At 39.7% G+C, this 23374-nt stretch overlaps 1 protein-coding gene across 1 annotated transcript in view; it reads right to left on the bottom strand.

Annotated features, from left to right (window-relative positions):
- LOC121860456 overlaps positions 1-23374 on the bottom strand; it is a 35650-nt gene that overhangs the window by 1549 nt on the left and 10727 nt on the right. The window lies entirely within an intron of this gene.

Below are 23374 nucleotides of genomic sequence, written 5' to 3'. Positions count from 1 at the left end.
CATGTTGCAGTGTGAAAATATTAATAGCAGGTTTGGTTTTCCAAGTTTAGAAGCTCCAAAAGTTGTTGGTAGCGAAAGGCAGAGCGGGGAAGATGACGGAGGAAGGAGCAGGAGGTTAGGAAGGGAAGTGTAGTGGGAGAGATAGTGCCGTGGTAAGTGGAGAGAGAGATGCATGGAAGGTGTTTCTGACTGTGAGGGTTGCGTTGCCAGCCATCGTTCGATATGTAACCCACACACCATCCGAAACAACGAATTTTATATACAAAGAACATAAACTAATGGCGGACACTCGTAAAACATCTTTCTATACAGTACAGTAGATAGGTGTTTGATAACTAATCGACAAAGATCCAGTAGTAACCGGTTGAAAGTTTGTAGATTGGTAATTTACTGTACGTGTTTGGGTGATAAAATACACAGTGGAGAAAGTTACTGGTCACGATGGTATAGGGGTCACGTATGCCATTAAAAAGAACAAAAAACAGCTTGAAAAGGAGCTCTCTCTCTATGGCATTGAATAGAGTGATAAAAGGCTTCTAATCCCACTATAGACTCACTGTAACAGGTTATTTATTAGACTGATGGGCCAGTAGAGGTCATTTATCCGATTAACAGGTCAATAAAGAAGGCCATCTATCTCAGTAGTAGTTAAAGTGGGTCATTTATGCTATTAGAAGTACATTAGGTTAGTGGTGCCGCTTAGGGGTTTATAAGGGAGGCCACTCATGCCATCTTCCCTTATCCCTTATACTTCCTACACGTTATTATTATTATTATTATTATTATTATTATTATTATTTCGAATTTGCACACCATTAATTCAGTACCAGTATGCCTGTACCATCTTCACCACTACATGGAATCCCTTTAAGAAATATTAAGGTTTAGATGAGGGAGGAAAGAAAGCCCCGAGAGTCTCCCCCCGCCCCCCTTCCTCCCCCCCCCCAAAAGTTACAATGTCGTTGAAAAGAGGAATACAGTATAAGTAAGAAAATTCTTGCAAATGTTAGCAAAAAATGTTGCATAATTGTAGTGTGAGTAGGAGGAAGACATCTGAAGTCCACGTGAAGTGTATGAAAGTTGTTCCTTATGGGAAAAATAAAAATGGGGTTGTTAATGTTAAGTTTAGGTCAATAATTGTAGAAGTTTTTATTTTTTTGCATAACTTTTACAAAACTTTGCATTTTGGATAATCCATAGTTTTGTTCGGACACTCAAATACAATTTTTTTTTTTACGGGCATTAGCCCAAGTCATTTTTATTTTTACATCAAGGCCTGGGGCAAAATACAATAATAATAATATAAATAATAATAATAATAATAATAATAATAATGATGATATGATGATGATGAGATGATGATGATGATGATGGTAGTGATGATGATGATGATGATGATGATGATGATGATGATGATGATGATGATGATGATAGATGATGATGATGATGATGATGATGATGATGATGATGGTGATGATGATGATGATGATGGTGATGATGATGATGATGATGATGATGATGATGATGATGATGATAATAGTAATAAGAGTAATAATATCAATAATAAATAACAATAAAGGAAAATAATATTAATAATAATAATAAAGAGCCATAAATAAATACAAAAATTAAAAAAAAAATTATTAATATTAATTGTCACGGCAGTCTGTTTGGATAATACGTGATACTAAAAATACACAAAATTACTTAACACTTTAAACTATCACTGAATTAAAAAAAATAAATCATATTATTCTTTGTAACAAAAACAAACAAACCGATGGAGTGCTTTGTCCCTATCTGGGCTGAGGTGAACAATCAGAGCAAAGCCGATATGTAGCAGTTGGTTAGTATTTACAGTACATGTACCGTCTCGTTCAAGATTCTTCGAACACTGCTGGAGACAACTGGCAACTCAAGGCCGTTTGTTGTAATATAATACGAAACAACAAAGCCCAACCATTAATTAAGCAACGGGGAACTAAGTAACCAATCACCGATCACTTTTACAGTCATTCATAATTTTTATTACAAACGGCCATAAGTTGCCAGCTGTCTCCAGCAGTGTTCGAAGAATCTTCAACAAGACTGTACGTCTGTGGAAATGTCTTGTCCCTGGTCATACAACTCCTGCAGGTGAGTCGTCAGGTTGGGCTCAAGATCTTTACGGTGATAAATTTTGACGTTAACAGAAAGTGACATAAATGTTACAGAAAATCAGTTGGGGTGGATGAAGTTATCTGGTCACCGCAAGATGTAAATAGAAATTATTTCTTATTGTAAATTGTAGAATATTTTATTTGAATAAGATTTGGTAAATTCTAATAAAAACCTGAGAATAAAGTAAAATCATTTCAATAAGTTATGAAGAACACATCTGACGGCCACGAGGTACAAACATAAGCACACAACCATTACATTTGTGTATATACTACATAATGTACTGTAATATTTACTAAGTATTTTTCGGTAATGTAATACACAAGAATAAATCCGATACGAAGGGAGTCAGAGCAAACAAGTGAGAGGAGTAAAAAAACAAACAAAAAAACAAGAACTTTTAAAAGAATATATTTCCACCAATAAAAGAAAATCCAATATTTTTTCCTTACTTCTCCACAGGCTGCTCAGAGGTGACCGCGTCTATCTATAGTCCTCAGTATTAGGTTGAGCATTAGCATATAAATAAAAATAACTAATGGCGGAGAGAGAATCTTTAAGTACCTTGTGAACTACTTTACGTCTCACATTAACTTAATTTAAATTACACATAAGAGGATATTAAGTGTTTGTGTCGAAGGCGCTAAAAGAAACGTGTTGTTCACCTGTTAATAAATAAATCAAATAGACCCTTTAGATACTGTACTTCAATCTTAATTCTAATCTTCGTCAACTTTTAGGTAAAAATAAATAAAACGAGTGTCAGGTGTCTCTTAATATATCCTCACTACTCGAAAGTGAAGGACAACGTTAAAGAAAATTGGGTAGTAATTGTTGTTTACGTTAATACTATTATATTCGTATCTAGATTATGGAACCAGAATTATGATATTGTTATTGTTTGTTGTTCCTGTTTTTGTTATTTTCATTTGTTGTTGTGTGTTGTTTTTGTTGATGTTGTTTGTTGCTTTTGATAGTGTTGTTCTTTTTTTGTTGTATGTTATCTTTTTGTCGTAATTGCTTCGTGTTGTTGTTTTGTTGTTTTTAATTTAGTTTTCAAGAACAGAGAACCAATCTCAACCTAATATATACAGTAAAACGTAAAGGTGAGTTGTTCTTGCCTAATTGTAAATGTCGCTTACTCTACGTACATACCAGCACGTTTAACCCACGACAGCCTGACAGTATTTAAAAATTCGATGTCAGTCTCTTAAAGGACGTCTGTCAATTTTTTTTTTTTTACGATAAGAAAAAGTTGGATATATGGCTAAAATAAAAACATAGATAAGAATGATAACGTCAATCATAATGAGAATAGGAATATAATAATAATGGAAATGATAGAAAAATACTACTACTATTACTAATATTACTACTACTAATAATAAGAATGCTGTTATTTTTTTATTGAAGAACAGTTACGGAGCACACACATTTCACAAGCATAGTCACGGTGCGTTAATGGCCTTATAAGGATCTTAGAGCCCGGCCAAGTAGTTTGTGATGAGCCAGTGTAATAAACATACAACAAGGGAGTTAGGGGAGAATAAATTACTAAAGTTAGGTTTATCCGATATTGTCTATATTTATGATTATGCTCGTCTATCTATCTATCTATCTATCTATCTATCTATTTATCTATCTCTGTACATTGTAAAGTTAAAATTCGCATGGGATCAGGTACTCCAACTTTTAAATTGGATTCCGAGAAAACTTTCCACCAAAAAACGAAAATTGTGAGTTTGTGTGGCGGCAGACGTTAATAATATGCGCTGTTCGGTATCAGAAAATCACATCTCAAAAGGCTGAGGAAACATCTTGGAGGATCAGGTGGTGGCTCCCCCTCGGTGTTTGTGTGTTGCCGAGTGGAGGATCACGTGGTGGCTCCCCATCGGTGTGAGTGTGTGTGCTGCTGAGTGGAGGATCGTGTGGTGGCTCCCCCTCGGTGTGAGTGTGTGTTGCTGAGTGGAGGATCACGTGGTGGCTCCCCCTCGGTGTGAGTGTGTGTTGCTGAGTGGAGGATCACGTGGTGGTTCCTCCTCGGTGTGAGTGTGTGTTGCTGAGTGGAGGATCACGTGGTGGTTCCTCCTCGGTGTGAGTGTGTGTGTTGCTGAGTGGAGGATCACGTGGTGGTTCCTCCTCGGTGTGAGTGTGTGTTGCTGAGTGGAGGATCACGTGGTGGTTCCTCCTCGGTGTGAGTGTGTGTTGCTGAGTGGAGGATCGTGTGGTGGTTCCTCCTCGGTGTGAGTGTGTGTTGCTGAGTGGAGGATCACGTGGTGGTTCCCCTCGGTGTGAGTGTGTGTGTTGCTGAGTGGAGGATCGTGTGGTGGCTCTCCTCGATGTGTGTGTGTGTGTGTGTGTTGCTTGAGTGGAGGATCACGTGGTGGCTCTCCCTCGGTGTGAAGTGTGTGTGTGTGTGTGTGTCTGTGTTGCTGAGTGGAGATCACGTGGTGGCTTCCTCCTCGATGTGTGTGTGTGTGTGTGTGTTGCTGAGTGGAGGATCACGTGGTGGTTCTCCCTCAGTGTGAATGTGTGTGTGTGTGTGTGTCTGTGTTGCTGAGTGGAGGATCACGTGGTGGCTCTCCTCGATGTGTGTGTGTGTGTGTGTTGCCGAGTGGAGGATCACGTGGTGGCTCTCCCTCGATGTGTGTGTGTGTGTTGCTGAGTGGAGGTATCACGTGGTGGTTCCCCCTCGGTGTGTGTGTGTGTGTGTTGCCGAGTGGAGGATCACGTGGTGGCTCTCCCTCGATGTAATAATAATAATAATAATAATAATAATAATAATAATAATAATAATAATAATAATAATAATAATAATAGTAATAATTGACGGTGTATTGAAAAAGTTCTGCAGCCCGAAGGCTGAAAATATACATTGGACATAAATGACTTATTACATACATTGGTGGTTTAACAAAAGCCTTCATTAGAGAAAGGTAAAGGAACACACAGTGAACATACAGATTATTGTAGGTGTTGAACAGCAAACACGTAGTGTAGTAACTTCCTCCCAGATGGTGTTAGGAAGGACCTCACGTGGTGTAGTAGTTCCCTCACAGATGGTGTTATGAGGGACCTCACGTGGTGTAGTAATTCCCTCACAGATGGTGTTATGAGGGGCCTCAAGTGGTGTAGTAATTCCCTCACAGATGGTGTTATGAGGGGCCTCACGTGGTGTAGTAACTCCCTCACAGATGGTGTTATGAGGGACCTGACGTGGTGTAGTAATTCCCTCACAGATGGTGTTATATGAGTGAGGTGTGGTCCCAGGCCTTCCTATCATAGACGGATTAACACATCGCTGGTTGTTGTTGAGTCTCACGGGCCGTTATCACTGGGTACCTGGGACCTCACTGTGTGAAGGTTAACTTGGGTTCGACTGTTACTGTTTAGTTGTTCTCACTGACTTAAGCACTGTTCACCACTGTTCACCTCTGTTTAACACTGGTTCCATTCCTTTCCTAAATGAAATAGTAACTTCTGGCGAGAACTTGTTGATATTCCGGTGGGGAGGAGGGTTCAGGGGAGGGAGTTGGTATGGGCCAACTTAACAGTTGACCTGGCTGCTCCGAGAGGAGCGCCAGGTACGTCTTGACCCTTCGGTGGTCAAGGATGTGTGTGTGTGTGTGTGTGTGTGTGCAAGAGGGGGGATAGGTATGGCGTGAGCACATGAGTTGTCTACGAATATAATTGATGATTATTACAAGGGCTGGTATGGGGGCTGTTCAACCGTAGCAATCAGTTCGAGGTCGTGTGGGCAGCAAGTGGCAGTGGTCCCAAACTGACAGATGAGGTCACGATGATAATTAGAAAGAATGGTGGAGAGGGTCAGTGTGCTTAGTGCTTCTTGATATGTGGTGTAAGAGTGGGAGATGAAAATTTTGCACGCCCTCATCTGTACTTGTCCTTGTTCTATAGCAGTTTAAGGAAGGCCAGGCAGGGGAAGCGTACTGTACAGTAGGTGCGTTTAGCAACTATGAACGTTGTGTAAATATTTTTGAGCTAAGACGCGGGAAGTACTAGGGTTTTTGGACTACAGAGGATGTGTGTGGAGACGATAGCTGGAAAATTTGACGATTGTACTGACCCCGAGAAGCTTGGTGGAATTCAAGACCTGAAGAGATTTGTGGCCCAGTGTGATGGAGGGAGATGTAAGAACATAAGAACATAAGAATGGAGGAAACTGCAGCGGGCCTATTGGCCCATACTGGGCAGTCCCGTTTACACCCAAACCCTATTGCTCATATAAGCATCCAACCTATGTTTGAAGCTATCCAGCGTATTCGAGTTAATGATTATATTTGGTAACTTGTTCCATTCATCCACTACTCTGTTTCCAAACCAGTGTTTACCTATTTCGCGCCTAAATCTAAATTTGTCTAATTTAAAACCATTGTTACGAGTTCGCTCCTGGTTGGATAGTTTGAGTACCTTTGTAATGTCCCCTTTTTTAGCCCTGTCTTCCCTTTATACACCACTATCAGGTCGCCCCTCACTCTACGTCTCTCGAGGGAGTGTAAATTAAGATGCTTTAACCTGTCTCTATACTCAAGGTTCCTAATGCCCGGGATTAGTCTTGTCATTCCCCCTCTGAATTCTTTCCAAGGATTCTATATCCATTCTGTAATACGGTGACCAGAACTGAACTGCGTAATCCAGGTGAGGTCTCACAAGCGCAATATATAATCGTAAGATGACCTCGCTAATCTTGTAACTAACACTCCTTTGTATGAACCCAAGTACTTTATTAGCCTTGTTACGAGCAAAAACACGGTGTTTACTTGGCTTAAGGTTCCTACTTATCATTACTCCTAAATATCTCTCTCAGTCGGATTTCACAATGTCATCGTTGTTCATCTGCTCGTACATGGGGATTGTGTCGTTAACCAGTCTTGGTGTGATTGGTGGTGATATTATTGTAGGCTGCTCACTGTTTTCTTGGGGGCACTGTAATCAAGAGCTGAGTTTTTCACATTGATGCAATTGATGGCATTGTCGACATATTTCCAGCGAGCAGGAGTATCCTTCAGGGCATCGTTATGTGTGTGTGTGTGTGTGTGTGTGTGTGTGTGTATGTGTGTGTGCGTGTGTGTGTGTGTGTGTGTGTGTGTTTGTGTGTTTGTGGATTTACTAAGAGAGACAGGTGAGTCTTACTCATAATCTTCGACACAAGAAAGGCAGTATACATTAACTTGATGAGTTATGAGGACAATTAAATGGACGAGTCTTAGAAATTTTTGACCCGGGTAATGAAGGGTAGGGTGAAAAGTGGTGGGGAGGTGGTGAAACGGGGCAGACGAGATGAGGAAGGAGAAGGGGAAAGGGTGTAAAAAGAAAAAAAAGGGGGAAGGTGAATGGGTGAAGGGAGAGGCGAGGGATGTAAAGGGTGAGAGGGGTTGAAAGGATCGAGGGTGGAAGAACACTCCTAAAGATAAATGAGTGAGTAGACAAGATGATTGAGTGATAGGTAGGTTAATGGCATCGCTCGTAATTCCCAGAGACTTAACGTAAAATAGTTGAGTGTTTTAAGTGACTATTAGATGGGAGAATAATTGAACAGTGGGTTGTTGCTCTAACGGTGTAATCATATAACTACTCTATAATCGAATTGCGGTTCGATGGATGATGCCTTTAGGGGTAACTTGAAACCAACTCACAATAAGTCGTTGCCCAGGACTTCATCTTCGGCTTCTAGCATGTAGAGGAGTGAGGGCCAGGGCCGAAGGTAAAATGAGGGAGATTGGGTGTGGAAATAGGAAGAGGTGAAGAGGAAGGGAAGAGTATTGGATGGCAGGAGTGGGGAGAGTGGTGTTGATTGTATTGAATGCAAAGAAATTTTACAAGACTGGATAAGGTTAGAGTTTCTAAGGTGAGAGAGAGAGAGAGAGAGAGAGAGAGAGAGAGAGAGAGAGAGAGAGAGAGAGAGAGAGAGAGAGAGAGAGAGAGGGAGAGAGAGAGCATCTTCGCTGGACTACTGCATGCAATAAGCTCTGGGACAAGTATGCCTTTAGTTTTCGGTTGCTTCTTGTCCCCAGCGAATGAAAAGCTCGTAATATTGATTTTTGGTACATGTTTATTGCATATAAAGCAACACTACATCATTCCATACAGGATATTTCGCGCCAAAAATTTAATATATTTATACTGTATATATATATATACGTATGACTAAGCCGAAGCTTATATTATATTGGCTACTAAACATAAAGGGAGGCAAGCGGCAGTTTGGATATTATCAGATAAGGAAGTACACTCGCCACAAAAAGTTCTCCAACTACTGGGCACGACAGATTTCAGATTGAGCACTACAGTATGTCTCCTGTCATCTCAGAATGGTTGGTATGACTGGTTGCAAAAGGACTCTCAGTATTTCGTAATAATATATGTTTCTCGTCTTAATAGGAAACCGAAGTAGCTTAAACTACTTATGCATTGTGTAAAACAGAAACTAGTCAACAAGATGTCTCCGAGCACGACAGAACCCATGATTGGTCAACTCTGATGCTGTAGTTAGTTAGAACCTATCTGGGTGAAGGCCTAGGATAACATGAAAGGGAAATGTTATACGTATTGTGGTGTAATGTTATATCGTTTTGTATTGTGTGGTGAGGTGTGTAGTGTAGGATTGTGGTTATTATGTGGTTAGGGACCAAGATGGATTAGTGTGGACATTCTTCATGGTATATCTTGTTACGTTAACCTGTTATGTATGACCTTGTCGTAAGAGATTACTTAACAGTTATAAAATTTCTTATTGGAAATTTGGCTAATGACAAGCTGGCGCTAAGTGAGTGAGTAAAATTTTTTGTTCGACTAAAGAAGTGTAAAAGACCTTACAGATTCTTTATTGGTCAAACAGTTTGACATATATTCTTACCTGCCATAACGGAATGGTAACTGGTACTTGACCCAAGCTAATAGAGATATCAAGGGTATAGTTCACGATCAGGCGGTCCAGTTCATGTAGAGTTAGTGGAAGAGCTATGAGGAATGGTGTGTTGTTTAGCCATACAAGATAATTGGTGTCATAGATGGTATTTTGGAACCCATTATTTTGTAATCTATATTACACATTCTAAAGAAGGTTAAGGAACTTAGCTACACTTGACAGTAATACAATAGTGCCAGTTTATGTTCAAACATTACTTATAAAACCAGTGAACAATTCTATCGAAACTCAGTCATTCCACACCACACTTCTTCAGGGTGAGGTGAGATAGAATTAGTTTGTTTTCGTTTGCCAGTTTTGGGTTAATAAGAATTCATAAAAATTACATCAACAGAGGCAATGATTTTCATTACTAGGTGAGCCAGCGACGACAACCATGTGTTAGTGGGTCACACAAGGAAGGAAGACAGGTACCCTCGCGCCTCTATCAGGTGGCAGTGTTCCAGCTCAGACCCTTACCTGCCTAATGCACCCTCTTACTGGAAGAGGGGACTCAGGTGTCGTGAGTATAACCTGGGAAGGGATCGTGTGAACATGCTAGTGTTGTGCACATAATTTAGAATGTGTGTGTGTGTGTGTGTGTGTGTGTGTGTGTGTGTGTGTGTGTGTGTGTGTGTGTGTGTGTGTGTGTGTGTGTGTGTGTGTGTGTGTGTGTGTGTGTGTGTGTGTGTGTGTGTGTGTGTGTGTGTGTGTTTTGTAAAGTCTGCTATTTCAGAATTTTAGGTACAACACACGCGACGTTTCATTCGTGTAATTTATAAACTTTGCAGATATATTAAGGATAATCAATATAAACTTATTCTTTGGTTTCAACTGATATTGACTTATTCTGATAACGTCGTGTAAGTATATGAATGAACTCACCTCTTAACAGAATAAGCTTAGTTTGTATATAGGTATAATGCGATGAATAAGGTCACATTAGGATCTTAGAAATATAATTCATAAATGTAACATAATTATGCTGTTAAGAGTCACCTCGTATTAGTTCTGCATGAAACGAGGCAGCATGGTTCGTGCCATAGAGGTTAGCAAATGTATTTATGAATCAACATTAGGATAATAATTCACGTAGTCTAGCACGTCGTTGACTGGCTGGCTGGCTTCACTCCTGACAGCGCTATACACCGTTCACGCCGCCTCCACCCTATTATACTTCCATGGTTCGTGCACATGGAAGCGGTCCACAACACCCCCCTCCCCCCACACTACCCCCTCACCCCCCGTACGTCAGGTACTGTACATTGTTATCAGAACTGATAGGCCACGAGTCTCAAGACCTCTCTCCCGGGGCCCGTTTCTTTTATGAGTAACTGTACTGTACAGTCCCCCAAAAAGTAACGTTAGTTATGGGGGTCGGTGTGTTTCGAGGCTTTCCGAGCAATGTTACTCAACTTCTTTCTGAACGGTTGGTAAGTCTACATCCGCGACGTTTGAGCATGAATGAATATATACGTTTTCGAACGATGTGAATCCTCCGATGCATCAGAGCATGACTCGGACTGGATGTCATAAATGGACATCAGCGACGTGCCAGTCATCAACGGGATCTTACATCGAATGGAGCCAGGAATTATCGGGGAGACATCGCATGATGTGAGAGGTGCTATCATTGCCCATCAAAACGAGGGTATACATAACGCTGTGATAGCACGGCGAACTGGGATGAGCAAACCCACAGTATGACGGTGGGTTAGGCGCCATGAAACAACCAATGCAATTTACACATCAGTAACATGGCAGATCTCATGTAGACCGATATATTGTATATTGCTGCAGCTGTTCACTCTAAAATATCGAGTACTATTTGCTTAGTCACTCTTCATAAATCAGACATATCGCGAACAACATGAGTTGACATATTGTGAAACTCGGTATGAATGAAACTCCTTTACTATAACTACGTAATGGTGAAATGTCCGTTTTGAGGTTTGTCTCAGTCTCAGTTATGATGTTCCGAAACACTTCCATTTAATGTATATTTCAGAGTTATTGTAATCATCAGTCAGTGGCTTGTTTACATATACCTTGCTTCTACCCAGCACAAGACATATATTAATATAGCTTAATGGATTTCTTGTTAATCTGAAGTATCTAGTGCGCCATACAAGGACGACTCCCTCCCCCAACCCTACCCTCTACTCCAGCTATTGCTGATATGGGTAGTAGGCGTACCAACTATGGTGATGCACTGGGAATCAAACCAAAGCATTTCGTCAAGCGTTTCAAATTGTAGCGACGGAAAATCTAACGATATATAATAAAGAATCGGTTAAACAAATTTGCTTAGGGTGTAATAAGCTCTTCTTTACATTCCTTTAATACTCTGGCAAATATCTCATCGGGACCTGGCAACTTATAAGGCTTTAGCTTGTCTATTTGCTTACTAACATCGTTACTAGTCACTACTATCTCGTTTAATCTATTTGCTTCACTATCTCTGCATATTTTCTTCACTATCTATGTGTGTGTGTGTGTGTGTGTACAAGAAAGCGTTGACAAAAGAAACCTATATGCCAAGGGTTTAGCATGACGTCCTCACTCCAAACATCTCGGTAAGGAGTGAAGGCACTTACCTAACCCTACACGGGAATGTGGTGCTCGAGGCGCCATTGTCTTACTATGAGATCTTGACCTACCCCGAACGCATGGATGGGTCGATAGGGGAGGATCTACCTTGCAAGAACCGGTGCGGAGTCAGTCTGACCGCCTCAAGGCAGGGCGGGAGATTTTACTCTAACCTACCTCAACATTGTGCACGATCCATAGATTTGAGATAACTTTAACCCTGGCGTAGAGGAATTTATTCAGCTCCACCTGAAATACGGCAAGGTGCATACACCTTGCCCCCCCCCCCTCCTCATTAATGACAGGGTAGTGGGTATTATAGATGAGGATATGATACAACAGCTTGGGCTAGTTAATGTTAGGGACAGGACCACTGCATTAATAAACTAGTACCTTTATGTTGACCACGTCGGGCAGAACCGTATAATAGTCTCGCTTCAGTGCCCCATGTCTCTCTCTCTCTCTCTCTCTCTCTCTCTCTCTCTCTCTCTCGTGTGTAAATATATTGAATTCTCACTGTAGGAAAGATAAAATACCTAAAATCAAGGGCACTCGTTGTTCTGTGTTTTTAAATCAACAGTTAAGGGAAAAGACATAAATTACTACCATTTGATGAATCCTTTACTTTTTATTTGTTATTTATTTAAATTTTTTTACCAAGACGAGGTACACCATGACCTTACCATTTAGGAAAAAAATAACTGAACGATTATTTAAGAATCCACTTTATGCTGAAGCTTAAGTGAGTCTGTTAGATGCGTTTCCACATATCCATTTAGGGTAAAAAAGAATCGGTGTACGAGCAGTTGAGAATCTGTGTGTGGCATGTCGCCTCCCTTCCACAGGACCTGAAATACTCTCACAGCTTTTAAAACAATTTTGCTTTGGTGGGGTAGAGTTGAGGCACACTGCAATATTGGCACCCTGGCACTTTATTTCCCACACATTTTTTCCCGTCTTTCGATACCCGGAGGTGGTAAAACTCCCCAAGCTTAAACTGAAATATATAAGTTGAGATAATACATATGAAGAGTAAGAATGAAGAAACAAAAATTTCAAAATTAAAATTACTGAATATTCTGACAAATTCAACCAATCAAGGTACCGCGTTTAGGTCTGAGGGCTGTCGTCCAGGGCCCACCGCTCCAAACGTTTTCCAGTTGTCCTTACCAATCCTCCCAGGTCGTCTTCTTCGGGGACAAACATTTAATTTCACTCTTCCATCCCCAAATTCTGCTTTTCCTTGAATCTCCTGCATTCATTTTTACGCATTAACATTTTTTTTTAAAAACTGGAAGATACTTTGGAAGATAAAGTTTCACAAAAGTTTAAAAACAGGAAAGTTCTCTGAAGATGAAGCAAAAAATAAGGTTTCTTAATTGAAATACTTTAAGTAATATATATATATATATATATATATATATATATATATATATATATATATATATATATATATATATATATATATATATATATATATATATATATATATATATATATATATATATATATATATATATATATATATATATATATATATATATATATATATATATATATATATATATATATATATATATATATATATATATATATATATATATATATATATAGTTCATCCAAGTCCTCGAGGCAGAATAATACGATGCATCACCGTGACCACAACACATAGTCTTGGTCACTTTATAGAGGTCACAAAACGGTTCAGATTGTAGTCTCAGTCGTATTGATGTCTTACGAAAAAAGTCTGATGTGTTTAATTGTTGTTGAAATTAAAGAAAGGCACTTAACGCCCACACACACACACACACACACACACACACACACACACACACACACACACACACACACACACACACACACATGAAAATTATACTGAAACTCTATCTTGTTTGGATACGCTCATTTAACACCACTTAGAAGACACATTTAAGCTAGAGAACCATTGACAATCTTTGGCATTTGACATTCTTTGAAGTTCACTTGAAATTGGAGCTTAGTGTTAGTAGTTTAAGAAGTATATTTACATTTTAATATTCTCTAAAGGGTAATGTTAACATAGAAAATGGGAAATAGTTATATGTGATTGAAAATTATATGCATTCATAAGTCTGTCTGTCTGTCTGTCTGTCTGTCTGTCTGTCTGTCTGTCTGTCTGTCTGTCTCTGTCTGGCTGTTTTTTCTCTCAGTAAGAAGTAGTTACGAGTTTGAAATATTTCCAACTAGCTCCCTTTTACACTGACTGAGGAAGGTAAACCATATTCAGGCAGGCTCTCGTATTTCATTCCAGTTGCTATGTCTTGATGTGTATTCTGGAGCATTTATCTAGACTATTTGTGTGATCTGGAGCATTTATGTGATCCAGAGCATTTATGTGAACTGACGCAGTTGTGTGATCTGGAGCATTTATGTGAACTGGAGCATTTGTGTGATCTGGAGCATTTATGTGAACTGGAGCATTTGTGTGATCTGGAGCATTTATGTGAACTGGAGCATTTGTGTGATCTGGAGCATTTATGTGATCTGGAGCATTTGTGTGATCTGGAGCATTTGTGTGATCTGGATCATTTGTGTGATCTGGATCATTTATGTGAACTGGAGCATTTGTGTGATCTGGAGCATTTATGTGATCTGGAGCATTTATGTATTCTCTGTGTGGATTATTTCTCTATTTATTATCAGTTGGAAGATTTACTTCTCTTTGTATGTTTGTGAATAAATTATAGGAAATTGAAATGGAAGAAAATTTGTGGTGTGGAGGAAATGTGTCAAGTGAGGGCATGATGTTAACTCTACTGGCCGCAATCCGAATGTAAGTCACCTTTTGTTTACCTTAGGACGATGGTGGTAACATTAACACAGGTAATCCCCCAGTATAAATCTCAGTTAGATTACGAATAGGCCAATTGCTTACAAATTTTAGTTAAAAATCTTATTTCATGCGGTTAAAATTCCCTCATAGGTGAAAGAGTATCATGGATAAATTAACAGGCGGATTTAACCCTCCCCCTACGCTTTTTTTTTTTTGACCTCTGCTTCCAAAACCTGTTGGACAAGGACCAAACCTCTCATCTCACTTTCACATTGTATGCCCTTGGATTCTCAAAGGTGCCGAAGGGAGGGGGTAGCTCAGGTCTCGTTATGGTGTGTGGTAATGAAATGAAGGGAAAGAAAGTGGCTGCTGGCGTGTTATGAAATTGGGGGAAGAGAAGGAGGGGATAATAAACTCATAAGAGAGAAAGGGAAATTTTGGATGCTTGTTTATGGAAAGGGAGTTGAGAATATAATCTTACAAATATGAGGAAAAGTCGTGTAGTACAGAAAAGGGACAGAAGGGAGAGAAAAGGTTGAACGCTGTTAAAAAAGGGCGTGTGTTATTAAAAGGGAGGGGAGGGGGTGAGATTGTGTTATTGAAAACGTGGGAGGGATGGTGGTTGTGTGTTACTGAAAGAGAGAAGGAGATTGTGCTGTGCTACTGAATAGGAGGGAAGGGATTTGTATGTTAATTGAAATGGAGGAAGACTACGTTAAGGGAAGGGGGGAGGTTATATGTTAGAGAGGAAGGATGTGTGTTACTGAGAACTGCGGTTTCGTAAGAAGAAAATTATAAGTCTGCTTTCCTCTACTGGCTTACATGTTTATATTCCAAGACTAAGAACACAGTGCCATGCAGCTGGCTTTGTGTAATCATCATTACCTTCTCCGTCTATTACGCTTAACTGCGTAATTATTGCCGGTCTTGTGTAATTCTGTTGCTCTTGTAATTAACGCAATAATGGTCTCTCGCTGTGATATTACTGGGCTATAACAGGTCGTTATTGTATTGTTAAAGTCTAATTTCGTGTGGTAATATGCTGAATTGGATTAGGTAGATTATCTGTTCAGTGCTACAGGCCTAGGGCAACCGGACATGTGAAAACGACAAGGGTATGGCATATGGGTGATGAGAGGCGTGTTACTAATGTACTACAGAGGAGACGAGGACGACCATGCTATGCTTGATGTCCTATTGGTAGTGACGTATAGTTTCTGATCCTGTTATGGGAAGGAGTATGTTATTAGTCTGGGAGGTGGTTATATCATGTCTTCACCAGGCAAAACGTGAATGAATGAACAAACAATAATCTTATTTTCATAGCCCCCCCCCCTCCCCCTCTTGTAGAAAACAGGAAGAAAAAAGTAGGAGAGGAGAGGAGACTTGGCATAATTATATAATTTTTTAAATAATTGACATTTGAAATTTAATCTTTATCAATTGGGTTTCAAAACATTAATTTTTCCTGTGTATTGATCCTATAAACGTTAGTAACACCTATTTGCTGATACTAATTTGTCTCCTAATAATTTATGCTGGTCAAAATTCCTGCGATAGAGTTGTTATAAACGGAAAGAATGAGCATCGCTATTGATATTGAGGTTAGAACAGATACGTTATTAAGGTGGGTAATTCTTTTGTTATTTTCTAATACATTTATGACCTCAGTGGTCTTGAAGGGTTATAGGTCATATATCCAACTGGGGACAGAGAACACATCCAGCTGCCTATCATACAGTTTGTTGCACTGAAACTGTACCATTATTTGATCAAACTGTCTCATCCCTAATTAAGTAGCACAAAAAATAATCACATTAGTGTTGCGGTTTTTGAAAACTGTCTTAGACTCAAGACTGGCATCGTGACCGAATTTTCATTGACTCAGTATCGTCCTGCTATTAATCACTCACTCAGAAACCGGTCTTGGTATTTGGGACTTGAACATTTCTCTTCACAAAAAAAATAAAAGACCCAAGGTTGAAGGAGAAGGTATTTGAGGTCCGACATGATAACTACGGAAGCAGCTATCAGCAAATAAACTTGACTTATTAGGCCTGGTGAGAAAGTAGGTGTGGTGTCTGGTCCAGGTACAACTATTGGCATGAGTTGGTCCATAAACTAGATTCTACACTTAATACGATTCCCATAGTCGTTATAGTCGTCCGTGGCCTGTGTTTTGTTTTGTTTTTGTTATGTATCCTATCCCATCCTAACCTAACCTAACCTAACCGTAGAAACAGGGACTATATGTTATTCGTGTGAGACTCTTGCTTTCTCCGGACTCTGGTTCAGCTAGAAGATTTGGTTAGGGACTCGGTGTAAGAAGAAGAAGAAGAAGAAGCGAATTATAAAAAGAACAATAAAAAGACGAAGAAGAAAAGAAGATGAAGTAGAAGAGTTATAAAAAATAATGAAAAGAAGAAACATGATAGATATTATAATGAATGTCGTAAAAAGACACGACTATCATTAACGAATGAAACTGTGAACTTCAGACACGATGAAAAATGTCAGGTGTCAAAAAAAGTCGAAAACCTCGTGCCAGTGAGCGAGATCGTAAACCAATATTAGACCACACAAAAACAATAATTATAGTCTGTTTTCGAACACCTAATAGCCTTGCAGAAGCAACGAAACCATGCTACTAAGAAACTTTTTTTTTTTTTTTTGCGAAGGAGAATTATATTCGCCATGGCAGTCATTATGGACATGTTAAAGATATACTATTGGTGTCTGGTTTCTTGAAAAAAAAAATAAAATAAAAACTTCTATCATCGGCAACCTTTAGATCTTCAAGGATTTAGAATAGATAACGTTACATCGTAGTAAGTGATTAGTGGGATAGATAGTTGTTAATTTGGCATTTTAACCTCCAGTACCTGGCTCTGTATGACAGTATTTGAGATTATGTATGAAAATTCACCTGGAGTTAAAGAGGTGTCGGTCTTAGCACAGGTAAGATAATGGAGTGAGAGAAATTAGATGATTTTATTCCGAATTGGATTTTTTTTTTTTTGGTTTGATTATGGTTGGTTAACGCTGTGGTGATAAAGGCCAGAGTGGCAGGGGGTGATAGGTGATATTGGTTTCCAGTCCTAACCTAACCTAACCTGGATGGCGGAGAGTATAATGTTAATAAACACTGTAATACAAAAGTAATGTACAAGGGAGGTGATTTTTTAAGGAAGTGAGATATGACCTAGGAAGGTTATTAAGTCTCTCTCTCTCTCTCTCTCTCTCTCTCTCTCTCTCTCTCTCTCTCTCTTGTACAACAGGGAAAAGGATCAGTCGTACCAAAATTATTCTTTACTACTACTACGTGGCCTCCATCCTTCCCCAATAGCCACACCTTCGCCGCCATTTTATTACCTTAAAATTAAATATCCTAATGCATAAGTAGTTTACTTAGTTGAGCCGTAGATCTATGCGGCATTCAGTGACTGTTGCCTCATAGTTAATATCTGCAATTGTTGTCGGCTTTGGGGGCGATTCTCTCGTTCCCCTGAGGCAGAGCAAAGCCAACTGATAAGGGCAAATGGTTTCAGTCTCAATAAACAAGAATTTACAGATGCCAATGCTCTAAGGTACGGTAGGCCAGTAGAAGGTTTGCCTTTTTGATGCGTGTGTGGCTCTTCCTATGACGTCGATCACGCCATGGTGTGCAAGAAAGGGGGCATTCTATAGGTTATATCACAAAAACTGTTTTTTAGATAAAACCGGCATTTTGTTCAACCTCAGAATGCGACGCTTAGCTTTGAATACCAGTTCTTGGCGCCCACCTCCTGCGCTATAGCTACTTTTTTTTCAAATTCTCTGGTACTTGCAGCATCAGTTGCTGCAACTTTTCACTTTGGCATACTACTACTACTACTTCTACTACTATTACGTATACTTCTTTTCCCATACTCTTACTACTATTAGACTAAGCCCCTGGTCTGGCCTTTAGGTTAGAGATGAATAAATAATTACCTCTCACTTGGGTTAGGTTAGGTTAGGTGCTGACAAGTTCCTTAACTTGTACTACTCATCAGATGACCTTGAAAGACCTTGATTGGCCCAATTATTACAACCTAGAAGATTGTTTTTTGGTTCTAGTAATCATATGCTTGTTAGCCTGCGTACAGTTGCTGGGTAGGAGATTGTTTTCGATCTAGTCTGTCGGTCAGTCTGCCCCTTAAAATATCTCAAGAATATGTTTGCAGATTACACATAAGTTGTTAGGTTTGATCAACATGTAACGTGGTCTGCATGATAAACCTTTGGTGCAAATCGTACCAAATTTTGACCAATTGTTGTCTTGGTAATAGGGGACGAGTATATCGGGAATTAAATATTTTTATTTTTAGAAGTTAAAGAACACGAAGTTGTTAAACATTGTCCTGAGGTAATTACATTATTTTGCAGTAACCACTAGTTCGGTACGTACTCTACCACAGTAACGATTCGCGGGATAGGGTTTGTGTTCCCTCAGGTGATGTTTTAAGCATACCTGATACGCTATTTTATATTACATGAGATTCCCTTTCCCAAATATTGCACTTAATATACGATTTTTCATCCAGTCGTCATATACTATAGGTCAGCTGAGTGCGGCCTTTTGAATGTCAATTGTCAGCGAACACTTTCAATCCATTCTCATTCTCAGCTGTCTGTCTGTTACTCCAAGTTAGAAAAGAATATTAACAGCACACGAGGTAGAGAGTCAATCAGGTTGATGTCACGACGATGTATGTTTGAATTTGTTAAGGTGATCACTTGCGTACAATGGGGTCACTAGGGAGGCTGTTAGTATCGTCTGTGTCTATCTGTGGAAGTATGAAGAACTTAGGCAGCATAATTTAGTATAGATAGATAGAGAGAGAGAGAGAGAGAGAGAGAGAGAGAGAGAGAGAGAGAGAGAGAGAGAGAGAGAGAGAGAGAGATATTCACCATGGTAACGTCTAGAACTGGCACCGTAGGTTCCTAAGATAAACATTCAGAAGTTAAGGTCACAGCTTTAAGGAACACACCACATGTCATCTCATCTCAAGTGCAATTTCACTTAGTATTTAGTTTATGCTGTAGTGTAGAATAAATAAGAAATACCCCATAAAATTGTTTAGATAAGATACAGTAAGTTTTCAGGCTGAGACTACCATCATGATACTGTAATGGGATAAATAACTGTAACTGTACTTTATACTGTACTTAGATCTTCATTACAATGTTTTATATAAGTAGGTTCAAATGGTTCTATGTTCATTGTTACATATACCACCTGTGCGAATTACTGTACCTGTACTTTATACCTGAATCTGTAGTCCACGTACACTAACTATTTCTGGGGGATTTTTGTGAAGGAAGAATTGGTCATAAGTTGCCTTAGTTAGTAGTGGTTGTTTTCAGAGGTATAGGAGTCTGTGACGTTGGAGATAATTTCTTTTAGACAGTCAGTCAGCCAGCCAGTCAGCCAGTCAGTCAGGCAATTAGTCAGTCAGTCAGTCAGTCAGGAAAGGCTTTTATCCTCCCTCCCCCAACTCTTTATACCATTCCTCCTGTTCCACTTCTCCCTCCTCCCTCACCCCCTTCTCCTCCCTTCACCCCCACCCCCTTCCCCTCCCCTTCCTCCTTGCCACTAACACCTCACTCGATCTCTTCTCCGCCTGACCCACATCTCTTCCACCTGTCAGATTATTTCCAAGGCTTACGTAATGGGGAGAGGAGGTGTGGTAGGGTGGGAGAAGATAGAGTAGGGGGTGATGGAATGAGGGGAGGGTGAGGAGAAGGGAGGGAAATGGTCAGTGAAGCACGTAGAAGGAAGGTAGGGGAGAGGGGATAGTAAGGGAGGGGGGGGTAGATTGAGGGAGGGGAGAGAGGGCAGTAAAAATGGTGAACCAGCAGGTGTGTTAAGTTTAAACGAACCACCTGAATGATGGGTTCCCCCCCCCCTCCTCGAGAATTATAGTGATCTAAGTGTACTTTAATTACAGTCGTAGTGCAACTTGGACGCCATATTGGCTTCATCCTATAACAAATACTTTAAATGAGTATAAATTGGACGGAAATTAAAACAAATACAGCCCAGTTAGTTCTTAAGGAATAATCTAGGAATCGATTGTTTAATTCCTTAGCATAATGGCCATAAACACTGGCCATCATATTCACAGTAATGAAATAACGAGAGAGAGTCATACATACATACACACATACATACGTACATACATACATACATACATACACACTCGTTGCTGAGTCATGGTGCGTTTTGCCTCTCACAAGGGATAATGGCAGGTGTTTTTTACAGAGGAGGGCTGGACGCTGTCAGTACTGGGTGTGGTGCAACAAAACAGACACAGGTGCTCCCACACACACACAGGTAGAGGAAATAAACTATTCATAAAAAATGTAGGTGGACCACAAGTTCACAATAACATGAGAAGTCCCGTAGACCCCCACACACACCTCATCCTCTCTGTCTCTCACTAATACAAGGCACCCCCACCCCCTCAAGGTGGAGTACTTAGAACCAATTTGTTCAATGTTCATGTGAACGCCAATCCCAGACAGACCCAGCAATATTACTGTTAGCTATGCTGATGATATTCTTATACATACTAAAACTCACAGTGAAATGCAAGCCACCCTGAACCATGTACACACTGTACAGTACACGCAGTCTGTGAGAGCATTGGTCTAATTATCTCCACACACTCACACACACACACACACACACACACACACACACACACACACACACACACACACACACACACACACACACACACACACACACACACACACATATACACACACATATACCATAAAGAAGAAAAAGTAAATGGCGGTCGTTGTTGTTCTTAAAAGCCCTTAATTCCATTTGTTGACTGAAGTTAAAGGAAAGAAAAAAACGCTCATAAAATAACCCAAGTTAAAAATTCATAAAAATCCCGGGACGACATTTTGCAGAAACATGAATTGAACTCCTGAGGTAATTTCATATTCCTTTCTAAACTTTTCGATGAGTGACAAAAAAAAGTTTATAAAGTCGTCAGACCCTCGAGTCAACTTGTGAATCAAGTCTGACAAAGTTTAAGAAGAGGAGGCAAGCATTAGCTCTCACAAAGTGCTATTGCTCTTGTGTCTCCTGTGTTTGTATAAAAATTATATCAATGTATTTTACCTTCCGAAAGAAAATTGTTTAATGAACGGCGTATATGTGTGTGTGTGTGTTGCAGTATGTTAGCGCCTCTGTGTCTCTTTTGTATTCATATGAAAGTTGTATCACCTGACAATGTCCTAGTTTGGGTTATATTTTTCATCGTACTTCCCGAAAAAAAACTTTTGTGTCGAAAATAAATTTGCAATTTTGATTACTGCTTTGCGAAGTGCTGCTGGCTTTTGTTTCTCCTGTGAGCGCATGGAGGTAGAAAAGCCAGATGATAAGGTATTTTAGGTAGGTTTTCATTTTATGGCAAAATAATAATAATTGAAATTTTGTAAAATGAACGACCTATTTTACATAACAAAGTGCGTCTGGTTTTGTGTCTCTACTGTGTCTATGTGTAAAGTTTAACATGTAGAGAGCCAACCCAGTACACCAACCACTCCTCCACCGCACTACAACAGCTTGTCTTACAATACGGCCACGTTAAGCAATGCTCGTGCTACTCTTATTGCATATTCCAAGTCATACATACGTGTCTGTGGTACTCTTACATATTGCCACACACACACTCACGCTTTGGCCTCGCTGATGCTCTTCTGTTACCCGTTGAATATGTACGTGTGTCTCTGGTGGGTGAGAGACTGTTGCTACATCAGCATAGTTACACACAACCGTCAAAGCCAAGTTATAGGGAGAGCCATCAACGCTGCCATGGCTCCCTAAAACACTCATACACACAGGCCTACATGTGTTGAGTTATTCCTTTCATCTTGCTATCTGTGTGCCTTATCTTAATAGCATATTATACACACACAAATTATCAAGTGAGAGTCCTTTGAAGACTGCACGACAAGAGAGAGATGATATGAGTATGTCCTCAGTGTAGTGTTGTTTTTTAATGGAAACTTAGCACAAGTAGATCTAGCTACCACTTATAGTGATAATTGGATAAAATAATATCACTTAGAATAAATATATATTTGTCTCTGAAAGACAAAAGACATTATCTCGTAGAACTTGTCTTATAACATCATGGCCTGTGTCATATATAATTTGTTGTTTCTAGTATTTTGACCAACGCCAGGCTGGGGGTCCAGCTGATATATATATTATCAGTTGTGATAGTTTGTCCTTCCTGGCCACCACCACGCTATTCTTCTGGCTGCCTCTCTAAACATGTCATCTTCCAGACAGTAACTTGTTTTACGTAATAGTAACCAAAAATTTTAGTCCCTAAAATTCGTTCCCGAACATCGACGGGATTGATTGGCCAAAGCCACACTCTCGCTTGAAGGTACCAGCTCTTAATATACACAGCTTTGGAAGTTGGGATCCAAGGTAGTTCCAAATGTACTTAAAGTCTGCAAATTTGCCATTTGTCCTCCTTCCCTCTCGTGTTACTCCTATTACCAAACCTCAGAAACTGCAATGTATTTATAAACCCTTTGTTGGACATGGCGGTTAAGACAAGAGGTTCTTCTTCACACTAAGGCTGTAAACATGGGAGAGAGTCATCCGTTCATTTTTTTTTCATAGTCTATAGCTAATGACATTATTTGCTCTCAATAGTACAGGACGACTTCCGTTCACTTCTACATTTCTCAAGATGTTGCCTAAACCACCGTCCATATTCCCTCTTTCTCTCTAAAAAATAAAGTAAATAATTTCAGGAGTCATGAAGAGAGTAAATGATTCTCCTGTAGGTTCATATAAAGCTGTATAATCATGTGCGTCCTCA

This window comes from Homarus americanus, unplaced genomic scaffold (genome assembly GCF_018991925.1).
Source record: "Homarus americanus isolate GMGI-L3 unplaced genomic scaffold, GMGI_Hamer_2.0 scaffold43152, whole genome shotgun sequence".
Taxonomy (NCBI): Eukaryota; Metazoa; Arthropoda; class Malacostraca; order Decapoda; family Nephropidae; genus Homarus; species Homarus americanus.
Note: the sequence above shows the minus strand (reverse complement) of the source record. Positions and strands in the feature narration are given on the sequence as shown.